The sequence below is a fragment of the Chiloscyllium plagiosum genome, unplaced genomic scaffold, assembly GCF_037043375.1.
Source record: "Chiloscyllium plagiosum isolate Xiang-an unplaced genomic scaffold, Cpla_swu_hap1 HiC_scaffold_8, whole genome shotgun sequence".
NCBI classification, from domain to species: domain Eukaryota; kingdom Metazoa; phylum Chordata; class Chondrichthyes; order Orectolobiformes; family Hemiscylliidae; genus Chiloscyllium; species Chiloscyllium plagiosum.
This window is the reverse complement of record NW_028270146.1, coordinates 55,307,221-55,320,628: the sequence shown is the minus strand read 5'-3', so window position 1 is coordinate 55,320,628 and position 13,408 is coordinate 55,307,221.

Here is a 13,408-nt window from a genome sequence, read left to right as displayed (position 1 = left end):
GAATTCCTACATTGTGGAAGCAAGCCATTTGGCCCAACAAGTCCACACCAACTCTCCAGAGAGAGTGACCCTCCCAGACCCATTCCCCCATTTTTTACTCTACATTTACCCGTGACCACAATGGACAATTTACTTAACTTACACATCTTTGGATTGTGAGAGGAAACCTACACAGACACAGGGAGAATATGCAAACTCAACACAGACAGTCGTCCCAGGCTGGAATCGAACCTGGGGCCCTGTCACTGTGATGCAGCAATGCTAACCACCTTGCCACCCAATGTGCTTTGGATTACCAATGAGCCCCTTCCAATGCTGTCCAATCAAACAGTTCACATGCATCCTATTTGGTTGTTTATAATTTTAATTGATGTGAAAGTGCAGGTGTTGGAATGGGGTGGACAAAGTTAAAAATCACACAACGGTGGCATGGTGGCATAGTGGTTAGCACGCTGCCTCACAGTGCCAGAGACCCACGTTCAATTCCCACCTTGGGCAACTCTCTGTGTGGAATTTGCACATTCTCCCCGTGTCTGGGTGGGTTTCCTCTAGGTGCTCCGGTTTCCTCCCACAGCCCAAAGGTATGCAGGTTAGGTGAATTGACCATGCTAAATTGCCCGTAATGTTAGGTGAAGGGGTAAATGTAGGGGAATGGGTCTGGGTGGGTTGCTCTTCGGAGGGTTGGTGTGGACTTGTTGGGCCGAAGGGCCTGTTTCCACACTGTAAGTAATCTAATCTAAAGATGACAGTGACTCAGCAAGTCTGAGTCTGTAGTGCTCTGCCTAAGACTCGGGCAAAGTGGGGCACCCGCCTTCACCACCCTTCTTAAATCATTTAAAATAGCTTTTGCCCAGTATAGTTAGTCATTTTACATCAAACTTGGACAGTTTGGTGTTGTTATTAAAATGACTAAAGGCAAAAAGTCACGTAGCTCACAACAGACAGGGTCCTCTCCCCCATCCCTTCCCGCAGCAGCGGAGACGTCTGTGGCCGCTTCGGGGGATTTACCTGCAAAGGTGAGCCTGATCTGCGGGATCAACAAGCTCCAGGAGAAGATCGACACCATCATTGAAGGGTCCAGGACCAGGTGGGAGTTATTCTCGGTCGTGCTGCAGAAGCATGACTGAGAAATTGAAAAGCTTAAACAGCACATTGGAGGGGCAGAGCAAAGGGCCACGGCCTCGGAGATTGCTGACGATTCATCTGTGGGCTGGGTCTGGGCTCTCGAGCAGTGAATCCGGACCCTGGAAGTGCGCATCAATGACCTCGATAATCGGGGCCATCGAAAAAATAATTTGGTTGCTGGGCCTTCCCGAACGGAATAGGAAGGCCAGCTTGTAGACCTTGAGGAGCAATGGTCCCACAAATATTAAAGTTGAGGTCAGGACCAGGCCAGGTGCGGGTGGAGTGGGCCCACTGGGTTGCTGTGCACAGGCCCAGGTTGGACCAGCGTACCCACCCGGTTCTGTTCTGGCCCCAATGCTATACAGAGAAGCAGATGCTCCTGGAAGCCTCCAGAGTCCTGGGGAAGGATCCCCAGGCCATGATGCACAAGGGTGCCAGGATAATATTATTCCAGGACTTTTCTCCAGCCGTGGGTCTGCAAGAGGAGGGGATTCGATGAGGCAAAGAAGCATCTAAGAGACCTAAATATCCAACACTCTATGCATTCTCCGGCAACGCTGCGCTTCAGCCATGGAGGGTTCGTATATAAATTTGGATCACCGGAAAAGGCAAAGAAGTCTTGGACTCTCTATGGAACTTAAACTGTATGGATAATGATTTTATTTTGCCCCTCCCTCCCACCCCGGTTTACCCTTTTTTTTCCTTTCTTCATCTTTTTTTTTCCATTATCTTTCCTGGGGGTGGGGAGGGGGGCTTATTTGTTACTCTCTATTTGATTTTTTTTACAGGTCGTGCGGTTTATTCGATTTGAATGGGAGGGGGGTTTTGTTTCTTTCAACCTTTTTTTATAGCAGGGTTTTCTTCTTCTGACATTTTACTTAGTTATCTAATACTTGCTGGGACTGTAACTTTGTAGTTTTATATATTTATATTTTGTATTATGCTTGCTAAACGCACCAAGGTGTTGGTGTGGGGGAGGAGGATGGGTCACTCACTGTTAACTTTGGTTTCATAGAACACTTGCATTTGTCTATTCCATTCTGTAATGCCTGGACCGAGAGCGGGGCACTAGTTAGGAGAGGTTATGGTGGGGTTATTAATAGGTAGTTACGCCCCTTGGGAGCAAGGGGGAAAGTCTCCTTTTAAATGTGTTTGCATTTTTTTTACTCAGGAATAGTTTTTAATTGTGTTGGTGTCAATGTCTTAAAGAATTTTTGCTTTTGTGAATTTTCTATGGTCTTTATTCCAGGTTTTTTGGGTGGGGTCCTTCCTCCTGGGGGGTCTCGGGCCTGCCTGGACCATCATGGCTAGTCATTCGCTTAGATAGTGCACCTGGAATGTCAAGGGGAGTCATTCACCAATCAAAAGGAAGAAGATATTATTAAATCTCAAAAAAGAAAGGGTTGACATAGCTCTTTTACAGGAGACACATTTACTGATAAAGAGCACTTAAAGTTGCAACAGGGTGGGTTCGGTCAGGCTTTTTTCTCATCTTTCAGTTCCAAAAGTAGGCAAGTAGTCATTCTCATTCAGAAGAATCTTCCTTTCCAAATCTTAAGCCAGATAAAAGGTGAGTCTGGGAGGTATATACTGATCAGAGCTCTAATATATGGAGAGGAGTATGGAATTTTGAATCTTTATTGCCCTCGACGCACCCCTTCAAATTTGTAATGGAAGCATTCTCCATGTTGATGGCTTTTGGGGCCCGCCATACAATTATAGGAGGAGATTTTAACTGTATTATGGACTCAGAGACAGATAGGATACCTAAGAGTACTATGGGTATATCCCATAGATCTAGATAATTGGCAGATCTGAATAAGGAGCTAGGGCTAGTAGATGTGTGGAGGTGTCTTCACCCCCAGGACAGAGACTTTACTTTCTACTCTAACCCACACAAGTGTCATACTAGAATTGATATGTTCTTTGCTCCCTCGACCCTTTTGAACTCCATATTGTCCTGCAAAATAGGTATTATAGCAATTTCTGATCATGCTGCAGTATATATGGAAGTAAAGACTAGGGATGATGGGACAGTGGCGTATGGATTCGTTCTTAATGAAGGATAGCAAATTTATAAAATATTTTTCTCAGGAATTCAAAACCTTTTTGGAAATTAATTCAGATACGGCCAGTAACCCTTTGATGATGTGGGAGACCATTAAGGCTTATGCACGAGGTTTGATCATCTTATATTCTATGACCCAGAAAATACAAAAGGGAGAACAACAGTGCCTGCTCGAGGCTCACTTGAAGGCAGCTGAGTCAGCGTATGTTGATAGGCCCTCCATTACTAAGCTACAAAGGATCACAGCCCTTAGGACAGCCTTGAATACCGCACACCCAAATAGCAAAGAGGGATATATAATTTGCAAAGTAAAGACTATATGAATATGGTGACAAGCCAGGCAGATACCTAGCGTATCTTGCTAGGAAAAAACAGGCCCCTTAAGCTATTACATCCATTAGAGAAAGTGCTGGTACTTTGACTTGTGATTGTAAAAGGATCGATACAGCCTTTAGAAAGTTCTATTTTGAACTGTATAAATCACAGGACTGTGAGGATAGAACTAAGAAGATGGAGTCCTTCTTTAAAAACTTGGCCTGTCCAGACTTAACCTCGGAGCAGATGTCAATCCTGAATGCTCCCCTGACAACCTAGGAAGTAGTCGATGCAATTAGACAGTTTCAGAAAGGCAAAGCACCTAGACCAGATGGATTCCAGGTTGAGTTTTATAAAGAATTTATTGGGGAACTGGCTGGTCCACTTATGGACATGTATAATTATTCACATAGTCAGGGCTGCCTCCTGCCTTCGTTGAGAGAAGCAAATATCTCTCTCATTCTTAAAAAAGGAAAGGCCCCAGAAGATTGTTCATCATATAGACCAATATCCTTGCTAAATGTGGATTTTAAAATCCTTTCTAAAATGTTAGCATTAAGACTGGAGAGGGTCTTACCATACATCATAAAAGAGAGGCTGTCATCAGGGATTACCATTACTATTCACGCTAGTAATCGAAACACTAGCGGAAGCTATACGTACTGACCCTAACATAGCGGCTCCGAGGGTTGGTTCGGGTAAACATAAAATCACTCTCTATGCAGATGATGTCCTCCTTTTCTTAAGTAATCCTTGGATATCCATGCCCCGCCTAATTCAAGCGATTAATCTATTTAGTATGTTCTCAAGCTATAAAGTCAATTTTATGAAATCGGAGGCCATGTCGTTGGGTGGTCTCGCCTGTATATCTAACTTACCGGACGGATCTTGTTTTCCCTTCTGGTGGTCACTGGAGGGTTTTCTATACTTAGGTATTTTTATCACCCCAGTATTTGGTCAGCTGTATAAAGCCAATTTTGTGCACCTATTAGAGAAAATAAGGCAGAACCTACAACGCTGGGGTGATCTCCCAATATCCTGCTTAGGCAGAGTAGCTCTAGTTAAAAATATTCTACCTCGTCTCCTATTTCCTATGAGAATGCTCCCTCTGATGTTGCCAAGACTGGCATTGCATAAGCTACACAACTGGCTTGGTTCCTTTGTCTGGAATCATGGACAGCCCCTTATCAAATTAGAAAAGCTGCAGCTTCCACGGGCAAGGGGAGGACTGGACTTCCCAGACTTTAGGAGGTATCAGTTGAGCTCTTTATTATCATATGTAGCTGATTGGGTCTCTTGTGACCCACAATCAATTTGGTTAGACATTGAGACCTCCCAAGCAAAGTGTCTCCTCATCAATCTTTTATTTTTAGATAAGATGAGAACTATTATGGACTATTGTAAAAAAAACCCTATTGTATTAATTACAATTAAAGTCTGGAGGATAATACGGCAAGATGAGGGTAACCTACAGAAAACCTCTTCTTATACTCCTATAGTGGGGGCATCGGGTTTTCAGCCAGGGCTGACAGACGCTACATTTAAAACCTCGAGGTCCAGAGGTATCTCTTGCTTGGCGGACCTGTTCGATGGTGAAGTTATGATGTCTTTTGAGCAGTACACCAAAAGTTTGGACTGCCTAATAGGGACCTTTTTCGGTATTTCCAAATATGAGATTATACACAGAAGAAGACCACATTAATAGACAGTCCCTACAAATCGGATAGGGAAAGAAGAGTGCTATGGCCAAGGGGCCACCCTCGGTCAATACTCTTTATCACTCATTATACAAAGAGGTATCGAAAGCCACGGAATGACTATTTAAAACATGGAACCAGGAATTGGGGTTAGAAATCTCTTCAGAAATGTGGGAGGACATCTGGAAAAATTCCAGAAAGATCTCTATTTGCAATAGAACTCAAGCTATTCAATTAAAGGTACTCCATGGGGCTCATATAGCACCTGAACAACTCGCAAAATTTAATGTAGGAACATCACCAATGTGTCCTAAATGCAAAATTGAAGTAGGCACTCTCACACACTGTTTATGGACATGTTACAAGATCTGTAGGTACTGGGACAGAGTAGCGAATGCCCGGACAGAGATCTTAGCTACGGAGATTAGATTGGATCCAGTGTCTCTTCTCCTGGGTTTTTCAGACTTACCCTCCCTGGAGGTGCATGGGAGGAAACTATTTTCCATTCTCTCCTTTTGTGCAAGGAAAAATATCTTAGTGAATTGGGCAGCTGAGGTTCCTCCAGGAATTTCGAATTGGCACAGGTTAATCATGGAATATATTCCCTTTGACTTCCTCACAAATATGGTGCACCAAAAATCCAAATTATTCTATAAAATATGGCAGCCCTTTTTGAACTATATCGACACAGATATTTTGGCCATATTGTCCAAGGCTTTTGTCTGGGTGTGGTAGTTGTTCTGGCTGGTCCGGGGGCCGCTGGGAGGAGGAATCCCTTATAAATACGGGTTTTATTACAACTTAATGTAAATCCATTTTAAGCATGTACTAAGTTATTCAATTATTCTGTTATTTTTCGCTAGTAATGTAAGATATTCTATTTTATATTTTGGTTGTTTGTAGGATAGATTAGTAGTTAATTGGATTTTTCCCTTTTTTGTGTTTTGGTTATTATTTTTTTCTTATCTATTTAATTTTATATTGGTCTTTATACTTGTTTGTATTACTTTGTAATTTTGTAAAAAATGTTTAATAATTTTCTCTTTTTTATTCAATAAAATTACCTATTAAAAAAATCACACAACATCAGGTTATAATCCAACAGGTTTATTTGGAAGGACAAGCTTTCGGAGCTAGCTACCTGATGAAAGAGCAATGCTCCGAAAACTAGTACTTCCAAATAAATCTGTTGGAATATAGCCTGGTATTGTGTGATTTTTAACTTTATAATTTTAAAGACTTCTATCAGGAACAGAAACTGGGCAGAATACTCCCAGATCCTGAACAACATGGGCAATGTGGTGAGGCCATCAAGAACATATGGTGAGATCAGAAAAATTAGATGCTCAACATGGAGAGAAAAATGATCTCATTTTCCACCCAAGGTTTGAATGGTAAGACAAGGATCTTGTCAGCAGCAGTGGTCAATTTGCACATGTTTATATCTGGCCTCGTTTATATGCAGTTTATTATTCTCCCTTGAGGGGTTGGTTAGCTCAGTTGGCTAGACAGTTGGTTTGTGATGGCAAGTGATGTCAACGGCTTGGGTTCAGCCCCTGCACAGACTGAGGTTACCATGAAGGACTTTCCATCTCAATCTCTCTTCTCACCTGAGGCATTGTGACCCTCAGGTTAAACCACCATCAGTCATCGCTCTCTGAATGAGACAGCAGCCCTTTGGTCTGGCAACACTGTTGTGATTTCACTTTTACCTATTCTCCCACACAATAGAGAGAAACTAGTCAGTGACAAATTCCTAATGTGACAAATCAGGTACACAGCAGCCACATATCATTGCTTGCTCCTGATTGGCGTCAATGTTAAAAGTATTCTTCACCATCTCTGTGCACAATCCATGAGCAGTAACCACTTGCAGCCCCAGTCCGTGGGGGTTGCCTTTGAACATGCATCAACCTCACGACATCATTGTGACATATTAGAGTATGGAGTATTCCAACACCTTACATTGCAATGCTGACACTAGAACACTAGGTGTGGGGAGAGAGCAGGATGCTTCTCAGGGGTCTTAGTTTACTCTCTTAGAGCTCATTAACTGTGTGCAAACTTACAGCATCTTAGAGCAATTATCTATTGGTGCATTGCCACCTCATTCAGAACTTACAGGCTCACACTATGTTTCTGGGAGGAATTGAGTCAATGGCAGTCACCATCACATTGGCTTCCATTGAGGGGGGGGGGTGGGGAGTGTTGCAGTGTATCGCAATGATTGTTTATAACTAGGCTGCAAACCTAGTGCTTACTGTAAAGTGGAGAGATGAGCATTTTAATAAAAGAGTTGAGTGGAAATGTATGAACTGAAAATGTGTTGCTGGAAAAGCGCAGCAGGTCAGGCAGCATCCAAGGAGCAGGAGAATCGACGTTTTGGGCATGAGCCCTTCTTCAGGAATGAGGAAAGTGTGCCAAACAGGCTAAGATAAAAGATAGGGAGGAGGGACTTGGGGGAGGGGTGTTGGAAATGCAATAGGTGGAAGGAGGTTAAGGGAGGGTGATAGGAACCCTCCAACCACAAGGGATGAACTCAGACTTCTCCAGTTTCCTCATTTTCCCTCCCTCCACCTTGTCTCAGTCCCAACCCTCGAACTCAGCACCACCTTCCTAACCTGCAATCTTCTTCCTGACCTCTCCGCCCCCCCACCCCCACTCCGGCCTATCACCCTCACCTTATCACCCTCACCTTAACCTCCTTCCACCTATCACATTTCCAACGCCCCTCCCCCAAGTCCCTCCTCCTTACCTTTTACCTTAGCCTGCTTGGCACACTTTCCTCATTCCTGAAGAAGGGCTCGTGCTCGAAACGTCGATTCTCCTGCTCCTTGGATGCTGCCTGACCTGCTGCGCTTTTCCAGCAACACATTTTCAGCTCTGATCTCCAGCATCTGCAGTCCTCACTTTCTCCTGGAAATGAATGAAACTCAGAACTGACGGGATGAACAGAGAGTGCAAAGAAGAAAGGAGCATTAAGAGTTGGAGGGTGTGGTCACCTAGGCCGAGTCTGCAACTCACCCTGCTCTTCCTGACCTTTATTGGTATCTATCCTCACCTGAATTGCAAGTATGCAATAGAAATGACAAATGGTTGCCTGCACACCCAGACTGGCCAGAGAAGCTATTTCTGTCTGAGGGAGCAAAGTGATGCTGTGTCCTCGCTCCATATTATTAGAGCTGAGAATAACTTTGGGGAGCTCAAGAGAACTGAATGTTCTCCAGTGAGTCAGTGTTGTAACATAATCTTAGAAGATGACGTTAAACCACCAGGGGGTGAGCAGAATGTCAGGCACTTCATGTTGGTGCAACATTGGAGTGAATTCAGAGTGAAAGCTTCAGCAATGAAGAGTGGAAATCCCTGTGGAGAAAGATTGAGTGTTAACAAGACCATTGTAACTCTCTAATTTTACACATCTGTGTGGGTTGCTAACAAATACAAGGGATAAGTCCAGGTCACCTCTGTCTTTTGAAGTTTAGGATATTTTACTTGATGCTATTTGTTTGTTCATGTTTGCTTTATGTTGATTTTGGATGTTAGAGTATAAGATTAATATTGCAAGTTATTTTCTTTCTTTTGATTTTATGTAGCAAAGCTTATCTTTGGTTATTCAACCCCATAGAATCTTGTGGCTTTATTCTATTAATAAGGATGTAGGAATTCTGAACTTCATCTACTTTGAAGAAAACATTATTGACCATAACCAAATTTAGGAATCTAACCCAGAATCATAACAGGGGGTACAATGCTATGATAGATATGGATGAATTATCAGTAAGGGAAAACAGTTCAACTAGATAATCATACTGGAGTCTGGGAGGCTCATTGAAGCATCATAAAAGAGATGCAGGAGAAAGTGAAAGTGAACATGCATCACATAGCAAGTGGTAATGTCATGACAGACACTACCCACAAGGATGGTGGAAGCAGAGGCATTAAATGACTTTAAAATAAATTGGATGGACTCTTGGAGTGAAATAAATTTGCAAGATACAGGTTCCGACACAACATTTGGGACTGCATTGCTCTACAGACAGCTAATGTGGTCTGGATAGACTGGTTACTTCCCATGCTGAAGTGACTCTAACTCTATGCAATAATATAACCAAGTAGCATTAATTCCTACAGATGAAATTATGTTCTATAATGGTTTCTACTTTGAGATTTATTTTGGAAAATATATTGTTGGCGTGTTTGTAAATTAATCAGAAAAGAACAGCAATGTCCTTATTATTGTATTTAATTCTGCTGAGTATATTTTGTGCTGTAGCTTCAGGATACTGAATTCATTCTAATAAGCAGAGTTAACTGCCTTTGCTCCCTAACAGCTGTTATAGGTTACAGATGAATTGAGGTTTGGCAACTTTAATCTACTCCCCATAGGATGAAATTCCACAACGTGAATGGGTCCCAAATTTGGCAATTTTAGTTATGGTTTCCATGGAAGCATTGTGTACAGGAAGTTGATTCAAAATTTCTACTTTGATTGCAGTCAAAAATCATTTTTCTGGATAGCTGTTCTGAAAGATTGGGTGGTGTAGTTGATTCAAGCATCATCCTGCCACATCTGGGATGTTTGTTCAAATTAATCCCTTACAGATGAGATCGCTGTCTCTCCCCCTCCCCCTTGAACTAAAATTTATTTGAACAGCTACTACCAAGTTCCAAATGCAAAGATCACCGTAACACAAAACTACCCTCAATTCAGCACAATGGACATAAATTCCTCATAGTCAGTGAAAATGACAAATGTATAAGAATGATGGAAACATAATTATCAGGTTTTCATAGTTTATTCAGCAAACTGTCAAAATAATGCATCAGTTTTGAGGCCTGTGTTGTTTGATATTTTGGAACCTTGAGACTCAAATCTTTGTGCTAAGTGATGAGACACATTAATCATGGCTTTTGAAATAGTCAGTTAAACCTGCATATTGACATTCTAACGTGAAACTAATCCAAAAGAACATATAAATTGTGCCTTGAATTACTAGCACACAGCAATTTTTCTCAGTGCAATCACAACAATGAATTAGAGTTCATGTCAAACATGGTTATCTGTGTTTTCACAATATTACAAGTTCCTTAAGGATCTGCTGCATATAGCTCTTCAACAAAAATGAACACCAACTTGTGAGTTTTTATATGGTTCATTTGAAGTGACATTGTCAGAGTCTATTGTATTTTAAAGCAGTAGAATATAGTTTCCTAACTGCAAAATTCACATGGTATCAATTGATTCAACCAGGTTTACTCAAGTATACCTTCTTGTGTCCCAACAACAACAGGATCTGAGAGCTAGCATCAAAAGTACATTCTGACAGAAAGACTTAAATTTTCTGTGACTTATGAATGTCTAATAAGGACTGGAGATTTAATCAAGCATTTTTGAACTATCGTCAGTGATGTGATGAAGGAAACACGGCAGCTAGTGTGTGCTCACCAGAATCACACAAAGCAATGTGGCAATGCCAAACAGCCTGGGTTGTTGTGATGCTGACTGAGGGAGAAATATTGGCAAAGACTACCAGTAATAACTCCCTTACTCTCTTCAAAATAGTAGCACAGCAACTTTTACATCCCACACAAGTCAGGTGGGGCCTCCATTTTACACCTCATCCAAAAAATGGCATCTGAGAGTGTGACGCACACACTGTACTATACTGGAGTATCAGCCTCAATTAGTTTGTTGCAGAGTTACCAAGTCATTGAGTGTTTCAGATGAATACTTTAAATGAAAGATCTCACATAAACAATTGCAAGAACAGCAAAATATTTTCAGTGTTGATCATGGAATTACATGTACATTACAACTGCAGAGATTAATAATCCATTCAGATTCTTTCTTATCATTCTGGGGCACTTTTGAAAGTTATAATAGACATTGACTTGCAGAAATTTGTTTATATAGGCAACAAATCTTCTCACTTTTAACAGAGAATTGAAAAAATACTAATTTAATAATACAAGTACATATTGTTTGTTTTCGACCTTTCTACGCTGAAAGTGTAACGAAAAGTGAGGATTAATTGAAATAAATAAGTACTAATCATTTGTGTTCTTCAATATACTTCCCATTTACATTGCCCTGATTCAATTAAGAATAGATCTACTAAGTGAAATTGTAATGAATATACCTAGAATGAAAGGGGAATTCTATTTTTAAATTGCGTTGTGAAATTTTCGATTGGCGTTGTATTCTAAAAGAAACTGCACAGTCAATACTTAATACTCTCAATCTAATCTCAACTGTGAGGCAGAAAAACAAAAAAAGCAAGTTCTTTCACAACATTTTTTTGAGCTTTCAATAAATGTCTGATTGCATAGAAAGAAATAGAATGCCACTTTTTTTTCTTGTGTTGACAGGACTTTCTCCCTAAAGTCCAGAAGTAACTTCCATAAAATTTCAGACATGGCAAGAATTAACAATTGGATAGAGTCATAGCGTCATAAAGATGTACAGCATGGAAACAGACCCTTCTGTCCAACTTGTCCATCCCAACCCAATCTAGTCCCACCTGACAGCACCCGGCCCACCTCCCTCCAAACCCTTCCTATTCATATACCCATCCAAAGGCCTCTTAAATGTTGCAATTGGACTAGTCTCCATCACATCCTCTGGCAGCTCATTCCATACACGTACCACCCTCTGCGTGAAAAAGTTGCCCCTTAGGTCTCTTTTATATCTTTCCCCTCTCCCTAAACCTATGCCCTCTATTCTGGATCCCCCGACCCCAGGGAAAAGACTTGGTCTGTTTATCCTATCCATGCCCCTCATGATTCTATAACCCTCTATAAGGTCACCCCTCAACCTCCGATGCTCCAGGGAAACAGCCCCAGCCTATTCAATCTCCCCCTTTGGCTCAAATCCTCCAACCCTGGCAACATCCTTGTAAATCTTTTCTGAACCCTTTGAAGTTTTGCAACATCTTTCCAATAGCTGTCACCTATTTTGTTAAGTTGAAACAGGTGGACGTGTGCACACGTTCTTTCTGTCTGCAAAGAATAAGGCCCCGTGTATAATTATATGTAGTTTCTAGCAGATGCAAGATCACCATGCTGCATGCCCAATTAACAATCTTGTATATATTCTATCCTATATTAAGAGGCAAGACCCTGCTCTTTGTAGACAGAAAGAATATAGACACACTTTACAGGTATTAAACTTAACAAAGTAGGGATTTGGGCAACCATTCTCTGCTCCATTTCTTAGGGCAATATCTTGACCAATCAGGGTCAAAATGCTGGTTTAATTTTTTTAAATGGTAGCCATCATGTAGCCGGTGCATTCTTCATGGCAATGGCTCTTCCAATCCATCTATGAACCAATCAACACTTTTTTTAAACAATACAAAAAAAATTCCTTTTCCATTGCAAATGCCTTGCTGAGTGCAAGTTGAAAAACTTTAACAAAATGTGTCTTTTTTCCACCAATACTTGTATTCTGTACAACCAAATGCTGATTAATAATATCTGTTCATTAATTCCTGAAAAAATGGCAGAATTCACTTGTTGGCAATTGGCCAAAGAATGGGAAGTGATATGGATGGTTGAATAGTTGAATAATAATTGAGATGGGGGCATTGACTTGGTTTTAGTTCCTCTTGTCAAAGGGGGCACTCAGGCAAATTACCCTCCACAAATTTAATGCCAACCAATTCCTTGCTTGGGAACAGATAATTCAGCACAGATCAAGGGTTTGACTTGAACTTGGATTGCCTGGTTTGAATGGAGTGATAGTGGTCTAAAACAATGACAGTTATGCCAATGTAGATGTCATTCTCAAAGAGGCCTTGCCCAGGGTGTCTGAGAGCTCGTCCATTTCAAGTGGTAAATCCTTACAGAGTGCACATGGGAGTGCTACAATGCATAATAGAATCTGATTTTGTAGGGAGACTACGGAGGACTGTCTCATGATACAGGCACCTACAGAATAAACTTATAACCATTTTTGTAGGTCAGGGGAAACAGGAGTCCATGGGACATTACCAGAACAAAATGGGTCATTATGATTCCTGAATGCTAACCTCTACAATTATTCTCCTTGGCTTCTGTTCACACAACCTCCTGTCACTGGGGTTGGCCATCTGCTCATGCTATGCTGCACTGATACAAAGCTAGTGTGGTGCCTGTTTGACACTGACATGGCAATGCAGCTTGAATCTGACAACACACTCCGCAAGGGAGCAGTGACAAAGAC